Source organism: Panthera tigris, chromosome C1 (assembly GCF_018350195.1).
Source record: "Panthera tigris isolate Pti1 chromosome C1, P.tigris_Pti1_mat1.1, whole genome shotgun sequence".
In the NCBI taxonomy this organism is placed as follows: Eukaryota; Metazoa; Chordata; class Mammalia; order Carnivora; family Felidae; genus Panthera; species Panthera tigris.
Genome location: NC_056667.1, coordinates 90,696,521 through 90,711,557, shown reverse-complemented (window position 1 = coordinate 90,711,557; position 15,037 = coordinate 90,696,521). Strand labels below are relative to the sequence as shown.

General features: G+C 37.4%; 1 protein-coding gene across 2 annotated transcripts in view; it reads right to left on the bottom strand.

Annotated features, from left to right (window-relative positions):
• Positions 1–15,037, bottom strand: part of NTNG1 (netrin G1) — a 344,789-nt gene that overhangs the window by 134,286 nt on the left and 195,466 nt on the right. The gene's annotated exons all lie outside the window — the stretch shown is intronic.

The window sequence follows — 15,037 nt, the reverse complement described above, 5'->3', positions numbered from 1 at the left end:
TGCAAGCACTATTATATTAAAATGGGGTCATACACTGTCTGGGGCCTGGCCCTCCAGGAGGTGTTTTTGGAATGTGTTGCTTGTTCTCTGTTGTTGTGACTCTGGTTGCTTTATCTCCCTACTCATAGTGGTGGTTTGGACCTACCACCAAGTGTGCTTTGATTTGTTTTTTGAAGTAACCCAGCTATATGACCTTGAGAAGACTACTTCATGTATATGAGCATGAGTCTCCACCTCTCAGCCTCCTGGAAGTGACTGACTAAGGTTTGACCCGAATGGGGTATAACTTAGGGTGCAGGCAGCCCAGGGTACTCTGGCCTGGATGCTGCCTGTGGGAGCTGTGTAGGTGGCCAGAGGAGTGCACAGCCCCAACTCAATGGCTCTGCCCATTTCCCTGTGCCTCCACCATGCCGGCTGAGGCTTCCTTTCTACTGTCACAGTCATCATCTTTCATGATGGTTATTGCAACAGTCAATAAGGTTCTTCTTTCAAGCCATTGTACACACAGACAGTAGTATAATCTTCTTAGTGTTTTTTAAAATATTTTCATCTTCCCCAATATACATTATACACAGACCTACAGTTTTTCCTCATTGCTTACTTCAAGCAATGAAATCAAAACTCAGTCTGATATTGAATATCCTCTACTACTATTACTGTGCCTGCCCTTTAAGCCCACTTTTGTAATTGCTCTCCATCTCTCCTGTACACAGAGAATCCCCTCTGCCCATTAACTATCTGTTTGACAAAATATGGTTTCCTCCAACTAGCATGTATTCCCTTCCTCATGAAGCCCCTTACAAACTCAAAACCCTGCTCAAAATCTTTCTTCATCTCAAAGCCAAGAATAATATTAAAAATAGCAAAGGGCTAAGAATGTTAAATATGTTAGAATTTCTGTGCTTTACTTGAGTCAATAGGTTTTATGTTTTTGCTGTTACTTAATTTTATTTACTTTTTACGTGGTAAAATACACATAACATAGAATTTACTATTTTAACTATTTTTAAGTGTACACTTTTGTGACATTAAGTATATTCTTATTGTTGTATGCCATTCACATTTGTTGTTGGATTGTAAGTTTGTTATATTTTCTGGATAACAATTCCTTACCAGATATATGATTTGCAAGTATTTTCTCCCATTGTGGGGGTTGCCTTCCACTTTTGATAGTGTCCTTCAATATGTGAAAGGTTTTAAATTTGATTTTTTCTTTTGTTGTTTGTGTTTTTGGTATCACATTCCAGGAATCATTGCCAAATCCAATGTAATGAAGTTGTCCCCTTATGTTTTTTCCTAAAAGTTTCATAGGTATAGCTCTTATATTTAGGTCTCTGATCCATTCTGATATGGTTTAAGATAAGGATCTAAATTCCTTTTTTTTGCACGTGGATATCCAGTTTTCCCAATACCATTTGTTCCAAAGGCTGTCTTTGGCCTTTGAGTGGGATTGGCACCCTTCTCACAAATCATTTAGTTATATATGCAAGGGTTTATTTCTGGACTCTATTATACTCAATTGCTCTATAAGTCTATCTGTATGCTGATATGCACTGTTTTGCTTACTATAGCTTTGTAGTAAGTTTTGAAATAAAAAAGGATAAAACTTCCAACTTTGTGCTTCTTTTTCAAGATTGTTCTGGCCATTCAGAGTTACTTGAGATTCCCTATGAATTTTATAATGAGTTTTTCTACTTTCGCAATAACTGTCATTAGGATTTTGATAAGAGATTGCACTGATTCTATAGATCTCTTTGGATAATACTGACATCTTAACATCTTTCAACTCATGAACATGAGATTTCTTAATCATTTCTTTGTCTCCTTCAATTTCTTTCAGCAATGTTTTATAGCTTTTAGTGTTTTAGTTTTTAGTTTTTTAGTTTTTAGCCTTTTTGGTTAAGTTTATTCCTAAGTATTTTATTCTTTTTGATGCTGCTGTAAATGGAACTGTTTTCTTAACTTATGCTTTGGATTGTTCATTATCAGTGTATACAAGCACAACAAATTTTTGTGTGTTGATTTTGTATCCTGTAACTTCTAAATTTTAACTTTATTTTTAAAACTAATTTTATTCAATGATATGTCCTATGAATGAAATGTGAAAACTACAGAAAAGCACAAATAAATAATATTACCCACAATTCCATGATTCTGAGCTAGCCATGCACTATGTTCTTTCATTTTCTTCCCCCCCCTATCATAACTATTAATAGTTTTAGTCCCATTCTGTTACTTAAGAGCATATAATGAACTTGAGTTATTTTAGTAAAGACATATGTTCATAAAAGGTCACTGGCTGTCTCCATGTCTCCTCAGCTCAAATTTCTTGAAACCCAACCCTGACTCTATCAATATTTAAAGGCCTCATTTACAAGTTGTAAGATGGTTTTTATATAATTTTTAGCTCTTTAGTTGTGGAACCCAAGAGACAAACCTCATTTGAAGACAGCTTTGGGACACATAGTGATATTGTAATTTTACTAAATATTTCTTAAGGGTGGACAAAAGGGTCCACTTCTTTTCATGGACTTGTTCTCACCCAGGGAGGAAATTATGAGTCAGAATTTTTGGTCTTAAAGCACGAATCAGACGATAATAAAAGAAACGTGTGTGTCTGGGTAGAGTGATACTCATTTATCCCGAATAGATATATGACTCTGATATCTGAAATAGATAAATTTTATTCTCTATCTTTTGACAATTGGTTGAAGCTTTGCAATTTTGGTGTTTTAGAAAAGTGGCATTACCAAAAATTTGGGCTTGGCTCCAGTTCCCTTATGGTCTTATTAAGGAATACACAAATGTGGTCAAAGGATGTCAAGTGATCGCTTCTTGGCCTTTTGGCTAAAATCAAGTGTAGGATGTCAAGTGAAAGGGTATAGATGCTTAGAATTGTTGTTTTACATGATGTTCAAAAGGGTATTCCACAGACATTCATTCATTCTGTCAATAAGTATTTATTGAATCCCTACTATGTGCCAGGCCCAGTTCTAGTTACTGGAAACAGGTCAGTGGATAAAATACAACAAGTTCCATCTGGCTCTAATTCCTGATTATGCAACAGTATCATCCTTGGCTAATTGACTTAACCATTCTGTTTCACATTTGAAAATGAGGGAGTTAGATTATATTATCTCATGGTTTCTTTCAGTTCTAAAAGAAATTATTTCATAGTGCTATGATTCTGACTATTTGGCATACACACTGCCCATATAATTCCAGTTCAGGAGTTCATAATGCTACCTACTCCCAGTTTGACAAATTGTTGACTTCTCCTCCCATCATCTCTTGGCCTACCCTCCGCCTATCTGTTCTCTGTTCCCAGCAGCACTGGAAAACCTATAATTACACATGGATATCACCAGTATGTTATAATAGCTTCACTTCCCTGATGTTCTGATAAGACCAAATGAGTAAAAGCAGACAGGGCAGCAACACAATTCCCAGACAAGGTGATATCCCTTAGCTGTACACTATTTTTATTTTTACTGGGCTCTCATTTGTTATTCATTAGCACTCTTAAGGGACAAAAGAAAGGCAATATGCATTTAACTAAAATCAGCCCGTGGTTTCAAGAATATCTTCCAAAGCAAATGAAAAAAATAAAAAAGAATATATTAAATATGAGTTAATCTTATTTTCCTTTAAATACATGATTTTAGTTTATTGCTGTAATTAGAGTTTGAGAAGTTTACATTTGAGAGAAATAGAAATCTTCCAACATCTCTATTTATCTCTGAAACATACCAGATTGTACCACTTGGCATTTCATTTTTTACATCTTTGCTGACTCTTCCATCACAATTTCTCAAACTTAAAAACAAAACAAATATCCCTATCTATTCCAATACTGTACTTAATTTCCTATCTTAAAGAACGATACACAGTACTCCCCTAGGTTCAAAAAATAAGAGCAACAGTTAAAAAAAGAAAGGCACTCCCTATCAAGGCCATACTTTCCTTAAGATAGTCTAATTTTTTCACTCAAGGTAGCAACAATATAGGAAAGATGATAGCTAAAATTAGACTTTGCTGGGAAATATCAATCTGTTCTCAGCACTGCAAATAGTTCAAACACACACACAGACACACACACACGATGTTTTCATTTATTTCCTTATATCATACAAAAAGTCCAATAATATTAGAGACTTAAGTGAAGAAATTTTGCTACCCACATGATTTCTACTGATGCTAGTTATATGGGGTATTAATAGAGGCTTTTTGGCTAAGTTTGGGAGGCTCTGGGTAAGTAAAATGGAAATGTTTTCCTTATTATAGGATAATCTGCTAATACATATTGTGATTCTCCTAGAAGGAAATACTGCAAACATTTCCAAAATATATTTGACCATTATGGGCTTTATTTGAAGAGTAATTCTCAGAAACTAATGTAGTGTAACATTCTTACTTTGTAGATGAGGAGCCTTTGCTCACAGTTGCTGGGGCTTGCCCTGAGCTCACACAGTTATTAGCATAATAGAGCTAGAACTATTTCTCTTGACTCCTAGCGAATGTTTCCTTCTAAAGAAAGACAAAAATGATTTGAGATCCTAATGTTTTGTCCTCTGTCATCTCAGCACATTCTTAATACAATATCAGTTGTCTTAGTACCAGTCACAAAGTTAGCAAGAGTTGACACAATAGCTATCCTAATTGAACAATTTTCTGGATTGGGATCTGTGAACCAATGAGAATTGTGAAGCTCCTATATCACAGACTTAAAACCTAGTCTATCCATTCACTCAATGATTTTCAAGTTGAATTTCAGGAGAAAATTCATTTCCCCAAACATAAGTATTTAAATTTCTTCCTTTTCCGCTTGCCACTGATTCAGTGACCTTATTTAGATAGTTTTCTTACCTATAAAAAGGAGGCAGAAATAGCAATGATTTATATGTGGTGTAGTCAGTTCTGGTTAAACTAAAATATTTAATTCTAAAAGTCACTTAATTGAAATATAGACCTATATTGCAATGAAATCAACATATTTTACATAATCAAATCACTATGATAAAACCCATTACTATGAAAAAAATCCATGACATTAATACATTTATTCTTGTATCTGGAGAATGAATGGAAATAGTGTCTCTACTGAACCATTGATTACATAATTCCACACAAACTCTTACACTAAATATCAACCAGTGGCCATGACCTCCTAATTTGTCAGGAAATACCTGTGATCCTAGGGACAAAAAGTCCAAGACCTTCCAAAGATGCCTACCACGGAACTAAAATGAAAAGCATAGCCCCAGAAGTTGGACATAAGAGCTGAGTGCATCCCTGTCTTCCATTGTTCGGGCACGCAGATGCAGCCAGAATGTAGCTTTTTCTACAAATGCTAAACTAAGTGAGGGAGGAAATTATTTTACTTTTTAATTATGTGGTATTTTGCTTAACTATCCTTTTGTTTCTTAAAAAGGAGACAACTTTCCTTTAATGACCCACTAGTTTAAAAAAATCTACGGCACTGGGGAATTAAGGATAAGGAGACAAGCTCTTAAACTGGGTTGTTTTTCTGCACACTAATGAAGTTCATAATTTAATTGGAGGAATTATTAGAAACATTCTCTCTTTATAATGGTGCAAACCTCAGAGGAAAATGAGCTGCTTAAGCATATATTCTCCTTGTAATTCAAGAGATACTCAAGGATTTAAGAAATATGTTCCAAATCAGAATGGCACTCAGTTGTCCACTTAAAATGGGTTCATACCATAAATCTTGATTCTAAGCATTTCCACTGGAGTTAATGCTTTGTGTTGTTTTTTATTTTCAATTATGGTTACTAAGCTTTTCATTTGAGTGCTCTTATTTACTGAACTTCATTCTCCCTTTGAAAGAAGAGGAAATTAAATTTTAAAAATTTGGATGGTAAAATGTTATTTATGTATTTAACTTGAATAAAAGACTTAAGGATAGAATCATTGACTGCAAATTTATGAAATGCTATCATATGAAAGAGGTAGTACACTTATTCACTATAGTTACAGAAGAGCTAATGTAGTCTAATACATGGAAGTTAAAAGGAAAAGCAGATCATTCTCAATTGAAAGGTAAACTCTTAAAATAAGCTGGTGTAGTTGGTAATTTCCAAGCTTATCCATTAATATTTGTGGTTTGTTTTCATGTTTGAGGATGCACCTTAAGCAGAAGTGGTTGTGGGTATTAAAATTTATGGCAAAACATGGGGAAAAATTAACATTTAGAAAATTCAGTGCATTTCTTTATTTTTTTCTCCCCTTAGAAAATGAGACACTACCATGAGAATTTTATTTTAGCAGCGAAGCACCTAGAGCTAACACAATATGTCAAATAAGCCCAATCAAACATATAAAAATGAGTTAAGAAGTTAGGATTCAGATAAACACAGTGATCTGATACAGTGAAATATACCATATTTCAGCTGAGAGTCATGGAGAGGGTGACTCCTAGAACATTCCAAGAAGGGCAGAGCCATAATTTAAATTGTGTCCATTTAAAGATGGCTCCTTTAGGAATATTCTGGGTCTCCTGTATGGATTGAGCTCATTACAGGCTAGTGTGACTATATTAGCACAATGCAGAGAGCATGAGGTTTGTAATTAGCAACATGACTTTGTCACTTTATTATTACGTATGGGATGTTTAAAAAAACAAAGTCATGGAACTTCTCTGATCCTCAGTTTTCTCATCTGTAAAATAGGGTTAAACAATACCTTCCTTAAGTTTCTTTTTTTTTTTTTAAGTTTATTTATTTATTTTGAGAGACAGAGAGAGAGAGAGAGAGAGATAATGAGCTGGGGAGGGGAAGACAGAGAAGGGAACAGGATCCGAAGCATATTCTGTGCTGACAGCAGAGAACCTGATGCAAGGCTTGAACTTATGAGCTGTGAGATCATGACCTAAGACATGAAGTCATGATCTGAGCTGAGAGATCGTGACCTGAGCCAAAGTCAGACGCGCTTAACCAACTGATCTGCCCAGGTACCCTGCCTCACAAATTCCTTATGAGGATTAAAAGAAAGAAAGAACCTGCCAAGAACCTTGTAACTGAGTGCCACACAAATGTAAAGGTTTGTTACTTAAATATTCATGGGGGCTATTAGAATTACTTAATTCATTCCCTCCTTTTCTGATTTCCTCCTAGTTCTCAGATTATTTCAAAATTTCCTTCAGAAATTACCTCTTAAATGACAGTATTCCACAGAGTTCTGTAAATGTTCTGTAAGTGACCACAGTCATTTATAACTGCAAGGGAAAACACCATATCATATCATATCATATCATATCATATCATATCATATCATTGTCATCCATTCCTTAAACTTCAACCATTACATGTAAGGCATAATTTTCAAACCTATATTTCTAACTCAAACCTCTTTCTGCAACACCAGAGCAGTATTGTTAAATCCTTGACTAAACTCTCTACTTGGATTCCTACTGAAGTCTTTCCTTCAGCCCTTCCTTCCTCAAAATCTGATTGAGGCCATCAAGTCCTATTGACTTTGCAAGCAAATCTCAAACCCTCATGTGATGATGGCTTTTGTGGAACTTAGAGAGCTTTTCTGGACTCCTCATTTGGGCATCAGGACTTGGAGTTCCAGCTTCTCCACCACTGAGCAATGTAACAGCTCTTCTTGTCTCTCCCACAGTTCCCTGCTAACCACAACTGCACTGAAATATCCTCTTAAACCATTGCCTTAGCATTTTTCTCACCTGCAGGGGTGCCTGGGTGGCTCAGTCAGTTGGGCGTCTGACTTCGGCTCAGGTCATGATCTCGCAGTCTGTGAGTTTGAGCCTGCATCGGGCTCTGTGCTGCAGCTCAGAGCCTGGAGCCTGCTTTGGGTTCTGTGTCTCCCTCTCTCTCTGCACCTCCCCCACTCGTTCTCTCTCTCTCTCTCTCTCTCAAAAATAAACATTAAAAAAAAATAAAAAAAAAAAAAGAATGTTCCTCACCTGCGCTTAGTTGATATATGAGAATCCAAATAATCCAGTGAAGAAATGGGCAGAAAACATGAACAGACACTTCTCTAAAGAAGACATCCAGATGGCTAACAGGCACATGAAAAGATGCTCAATGTCGCTCCTCCTCAGGGAAATACAGATCAAAACCACACTCAGATACCATCTCATGCCAGTCAGAGTGGCTAAAATGAACAAAGATGTGGAGAAATGGGAACCCTCTTGCACTGTTGGTGGGAGTGAAAACTGGCGCAGCCATTCTGGAAAACAGTGTGGATGTGCCTCAAAAAATTAAAAATAGATCTACCCTATGACCCAGCAATAGCACTGCTAGGAATTTACTCAAGGGATACAGGAGTCCTGATGCATAGGGGCACTTGTACCCCAATGTTTATAGCAGCACTTTCAACAATAGCCAAATTACAGAAAGAGCCTAGATGTCCATCAACTGATGAATGGATAAAGAAATTGTGGTTTATATACACAATGGAATACTACATGGCAATGAGAAAGAATGAAATATGGCCTTTTGTAGCAACGTGGATGGAACTGGAGAGTGTTATGCTAAGTGAAAGAAGTCATACAGAGAAAGACATATGTTTTCACTCTTATGTGGATCCTGAGAAACTTAACAGAAGACCATGGGGGAGGGGAAGAAAAAAAAAAAAAGAAAAAAAGGTTAGAGAGGGAAGGAGGGAGCCAAAACATAAGAGACTCTTAAAAACTGAGAACAAACTGAGGGTTGATGGGGAGTGGGAGGGAGGGGAGGGTGGGTGATGGGTATTGAGGAGGGCACCTGTTGGGATGAGCACTGGGTGTTGTATGGAAACCAATTTGACAATAAATTTCATATTAAAAAACAAAAAACAAGCAAGCAAACAAAATAAAGAGAATCCACATAATTTTAGATTTCCTATGACATGGAGGGCTCAGAGGCCAAGATACAGGATTCCTTCAATGTTCTTGGAGATCCAAAGAAAGAAGATCCACAGAGAGAAGATGGAAGGGCATCTCCCAGGATTTGTCCATCCCACCAATTTCCAACTATTCAGAGGTTCTTAACATGCTGTGTTGTTCTTAAACATAATTTTTGACCTAGAATATACATTCTGCCCTGGCTACTTAAAATTCCGAAGCACATATTTCAAGATACCATGCAAATGTCATATCCTCATCAAAACTTTTCTTAGGCTTCCCAGATTAAATTAGTATCCCCTTCCCTGTCATCAGGGCACTTTACACATTCACATGGTAAAAGCACTTAACCCAAGCCACCATCATTTTTTGTTTACACCTCTGTGCCCACTCTGGTTTCAGCTCCTTGAGAACATTGACGATGCCTAGTACATCTCTGTTATACTCACTGTCTAGCCCAGCGTCTGTCCCAGGGTGGAGAAGGAGTATTTTTTGGTGACAGAAAGAAGGAGGGTGTTATAAAAGCAGAATCTGTTAAGTAGTAGTACAGCCCAACCTCAATAATTAGGACTAATTGAGAAGAATGAACGAATGCCAGGTCCAATGCTTCAAAAGCGCCTTGCAGGATGCCTCTCACAGGAGAAGTGAAAAGTAAATATTGTGGTACATTTATTCAAATTGTGGCTAGGAAAAAGAGAACTTGCAGGGTAACTGGTAAACCTTTGGTAATTGGCAGACCACTTTCATATTACATGATTTTTCCAAATTATTTGAGAAAAATTGAAGGGATGCCCTACTGCTTTGATACTTTTAAACTTCCCTAGTGTTCTTGCTTACCTAATATCACATGTTTCTGCACTAAAGATTTGAATGCCTAGCTTTAAGAAAGTGAATTCCAACCTCACTTCATACTAAGTACAGCAAATACCAAGGCAGTGACATTCGAAGAGTAAGCATTTGCAAATAGATCTGATGCCTCCTGAGGGTGAGAGTGTAGTGGGGGGAGGGGGTTGTCTTTCTCACTCCAGACACCTAGTTAGAGTGGTTCTGTTCCTCTACCTTTGCAGATCTTGGGATTAGGTAGGGAGGGTGTTGGGAGGGAGGGTGTGGTTACGAGCTGGAACAATAATGAAGTGAAGGAAACACCCAAAAAGGTAGCACATGGAACTTCTGAGCTAGCACCCCCTGGCTCCTTCCTTGGAGATAAAAAATAAGGGGACAGAAGGCAAAATCAATTCTGTAAATAGTAACAGACAACCAACTACTTGTGAGGTGTTTGGGTAGGTGCTGCAACGGGTAAGGAATGAATAAGCACCAGGGAGAAAAAATACATTGATAATTATTTTTAGAAATATTGTGTAACAAGGCGAGTAATGGAGATGTGGGTTAGAGTTTTCTAGGCCACTGAGATAAGTTCTGACAATTCTGTCCTAAAGTTTTTGAGGTCAAAAATGATTTTCTAGGGGCACCTAGTGGCTCAGTCACTTAAGTGTCCAACTTTGGCTCAGGTCATGATCTCACAGTTTGTCAGTCTGAGCCCCATGTCAGGCTCTGTGCTGACAGCTTAGTCTGGAGCCTGCTTCAGATTCTATCTTCCTCTCTCTTTGCCCCTCCCCCACTCACACTCTTTGTCTCTCAAAAATGAATAAAAACATTACAAAAATTAAAGAAAAAAAAGAATATGATTTTCTATTATCTTAAGTCTGAAACCAGTACCCCGATACATTGCTGGTAGCAAATCTTACAGATAAATGAGCACATTATCAAATGTTCATTTGTCTTTCAGATTTAACAATTATTACAATGAATCACATTACTTCCTTGAAACTGTTCATCTCAAAGAAACAATAAATTATGCTGAGTTTATATTCTATAAAATCTACACATCTGACAAATGTGATGTTCAACTTTTCAATTAATTTAGTTACGAAAGCTTGGAAGAAAACGAAACATTTAAAAATCAAAACTTCCAACTGTGCAACTAAGAAAACATTTTGGACATTATCTCTATTTAACAGCCTGTGACTTGAACTCCCTGTCTGTGTAAAAAGATGTTCAGAACAAATATCTACTCTTCATTTCTCCTCTCACCCCTCATCTGGGTAGATTTTATTTATGCATTAGATGACCTTTTTGGCCATTAGAACCATCTTGCTTCAGCAGTTAATTAACACAAGTACCATAATTTAATACAGTTAATGCTACTTGATGCCCTTTAATGTACCTTCCATTAGTGATATTATTGTAGTATTACCCTGTAAATTAAAATGAGATCAAGTCTAAGAGAGCCACTCTTTAATTAAGGTACTGGCACACTGTACTCGTCTATTATTCACTAGAGAAAATCACCCTGATTTACTGAAGTAGGACATCCATAAGTCAGAATTAGTCCATGAAGATTATGAGGTTTATTGAACAATGTAAGTACTACAGAGTCGCTGAGATTGCCAACAGCCATGTTTCCTCTTTTCCTTCCATTATCTTAATAAATACACAATGAGAGGGAGTAAATGGAAGCAAAATAAGTATGTGGCCAAAGAAGAATAAAATTTTTATGATGGGATTATAGTTTTTGTCACCAGTAAAACAGGTATGAGGTGTATCACATGCTAAAAGGAACATAAATGCTACATTAGTCTAATAACAATCAAAACATCACCTTTACAGCAAACAATACTAGTGTAAAACATAAAGGCCAGGGAGCCTGGTTCAGTCTGTTAAGCGTCTCACTCTGGCTCAGGTCATGATCCCATGGTTCATGGGTTCAAGCCCCATACTGGGCTCTTGGCTGCCAATGCGGAGCCCACTTAGGATCCTCTGTCCCCCTCTCTTTCTGCTCTTCCCCCACTTGTGTGCTCTCTCTCTCTCAGAAATAAATAAACATTAAAAAAATCCATCAAGGCCACATGCACATGTTGCACAAGAATTGAGAATTGGAATTCACAGTCAAGTCAAACAAAGACTCTCCTGTTTTTGTTTCATAGCTTCATATACTTCCAGGTGAAAAATCTTGTATTGTCTGTCTACTCTTCTATGGATATTTGCTCACTTTCCCCAAATAATAATGTCAATTCCCACACTATGACATGGGTGGTAGTAGAGTGATAAGTCACTAAACATCATTATAATGATAAGATATGGACATGAAATGACACATTAAATATTGCGGCCATTTAATGGATGGCCAAGAGCAGGTTCAGGGCAACAAAGGGCTTCTTATATTTTGGAAAGTTTATAATGATGAGGTCTTGGAAAAGGAACCCTTAGAACTTTCTTTTGGACATCATCAATTAATATTTAATCATTTTGTAGATGATTTGCTCTATAAGAAAAAGTTAACCCTACCGAAGTTTTCAAGTATAAAATATATGTATCAGCTTCTGTGCTGAAAGGCCTGTGTACCAGAGGCAGCTCAACAGCTCTCTTTAGTGCCTCCATTTCCCTTATATAACTTAAAAGCTGGAGACACGCCTGAGCCATCAGGCCTTGCTTCCTTAGTCCCTCCCCTAAGACTAAAAATACCCCAGCCATCTGGTGCCTAGCACAGTACACGCCAACATCAGTTTTGCCCTGAGGAATTTGGACAGAGTTTAGAGGTGACAGAGAAGGACCTGATGGAAGGAGCTCACCTCTATTGGACCTTTCTCTCTTGCCCAGCTGCTTCCTCACTAGCTTACATTTGACTGGTGAACAGGAAAAGGCAGAAGAGGGGAGTCCCAGAGAAGGGAGGATGGTTCCTGCCAATTTCCCAGTCATCAAAATGCAGTTGGAGAATTCTAGTAGGACCAGGGATAAAAGAAAAGTGGTAAGTCTGGTGGGAGTCTACATTTCAAACATGCCACTTTTAAGAGATAGTATGTCTGACCTCAGTAGAGAATGCATCAAAAATGCCTATCACTTTGTGGGGCGCCTGGGTGGCTCAGTCGGTTGAGCATCTGACTTCGGCTCAGGTCATGATCTCACAGTTTGTGAGTTCAAGCCCCGCGTCAGGCTCTGTGCTGACAGCTCGGAGCCTGGAACCTGCTTCGGATTCTGTGTTTCCTTCTCCCTCTGCCCATCCCCTTCTTGTGCTCTGTCTCTCTCTGTCTCTCAAAAATAAATAAATAAATGTAAAAAAATAATGCCTGTCACTTTAAAGTGTGTTTATACTCTCTTTTTTAATCAGAGGAAACAAGAATGAATGTGCAGTAACAGAAGTAAGTCCCAACAATGGTTATATCTTAACCAAAAGCTGCACAAGATTGCCTTCTTTACAAGTGGAAGATGACAGTGTTTGCAGAAGTTGGACTCTAAGGATTTTGGCTTGGATTAAAATTTCTCAAACTGCAAGAAAACTGAATTAGATGATACTATCTAACAGTGCCGATCACACTAGGATTCAAATTCAAATCTCAGTTTATTAATTCTGTAGCACTCATTCTTGTAGATGAACAGAATACTTGTTACTTTGTTGTGGAATGCTATTGTTAATAATACCAACATCAATTATTTTTATATATTATAGTCCCCCAAAATAAGAACTGGAAACTGATTATCTTTTGCTAAGATATTTATGAGTATGATAGCTACCTTTTATTATAAATAGCAAATTCATATTTAAGGCAACAGTTCCAGATTGCCCACTCGTGGTGCCCTGCTAATACATAAACATTCCTCTACACCCTAGAACCCATAAGCTCAATAATGTACCGATACATATTTCTCTCAGAAATACTACTTTGTTCTAAAGATATCTTCATCATATGTCACCAAGACCCTACTTAAAAGTTTTTATTTGTATTAATTAATTAATTAATTTTAAAATATTTATTTGGGGGGAGGTGGGAGAGTGTAAAGGGGGAGAGGGACAGAGAGAGCGAGACAGAGGATCTGAAGCGGGCTCCGTGCTGACAGGCTGACAGCAGTGAGCCCAATGTGGGACTCAAACCCACAAACTTTGAGATCATGACCTGAGCCGAAGTCGGATGCTCAACCGACGAGCCACCCAGGTGCCCCCGGCCTTAGTTAAAAGTTTTTATTTTCTATTTATTTACTTATTTATTTTTTTATTTTTTTAATTTACATCCAAGTTAGTTAGCATATAGTGCAACAATGATTTCAGGAGCAGATTCCTTAATGCCCCTTACCCATTTAGCCCATCCCTCCTCCCACAACCCCTCTAGTAACCCTCTGTTTGTTCTCCATATTTAAGAGTCTCTTAAAGTTTTTAAAGAGGTGTCATTGCTAAAGATTCTAGACTCTTCCAGGAGGAACATGAAGCTGGAATAAAATTGAGAGTAGGTGGCCACCAGTTCCTGCTACTTCCCACAGTTAAGATTGTGAAACCTTTACTACTATACCGAGGTCATGTCCACCACTCCATTCTGTGTGCCTGCTATGGTCTTTACCTTAACATCAGTGACCTCTTCTTTCTTCTCGTGCACAAGTACAACAACACTATCAAAAGATAGGTCGAGTCAACTCTTGGAAAGACCAGGGAGTCTCAATTCTTCTCCAGTTTGTGAGGACAGGGTTGCCTTAAGGGATGCTGAAAGCCAGTAAACCTAATGGAGCCTGCCTTATTTGTTTGAATTTTATAATTGTTAATTAAATCTACATGATTTATGTACCATTTATATTCTTAAGTTCATATATTCTGACTTAAAGCTATCTTGGCGTTGTTAGAATGATTATTGCTTTGTTTTGCTGTTTTTTCCATTTTGCTGTGTATTTCACTCATCTTTAGTTTTCCCAGCTAATTACCTCATGCTTCAATTCCCATCAGTTGGTTATTCGGATAACATACCACACTTAGAAATCTGGTTGAACAGCTCTACATTAGTAGCCCTGGTTCTTATTACTTGAGGTTTTCATTAACACATCCTCAAAATTCTCAGAAACTTGCTCATGTGTGTCTCTGATGTATTCTCAGAACCAAATATATGCTCAACTATGACCATTCAGGTGTTTAAACTCTGGTCCATCTGTAATTGACCCATAAAATGAAGCAAGCCTGCCTCAGGTCCATATTTAAATGGCAGCCTATCTTTTTAAGACAGTAACGACCAAAAGCCTGAAAAGTAGAGCTACTCCTTTTTAATAAATGTGTGACATTCCTATTTGCATTTGGCTCTGATTTAATATATTAAAGGAATATAACTCACATTTCTGAAACTTTTTGGGGGCCAT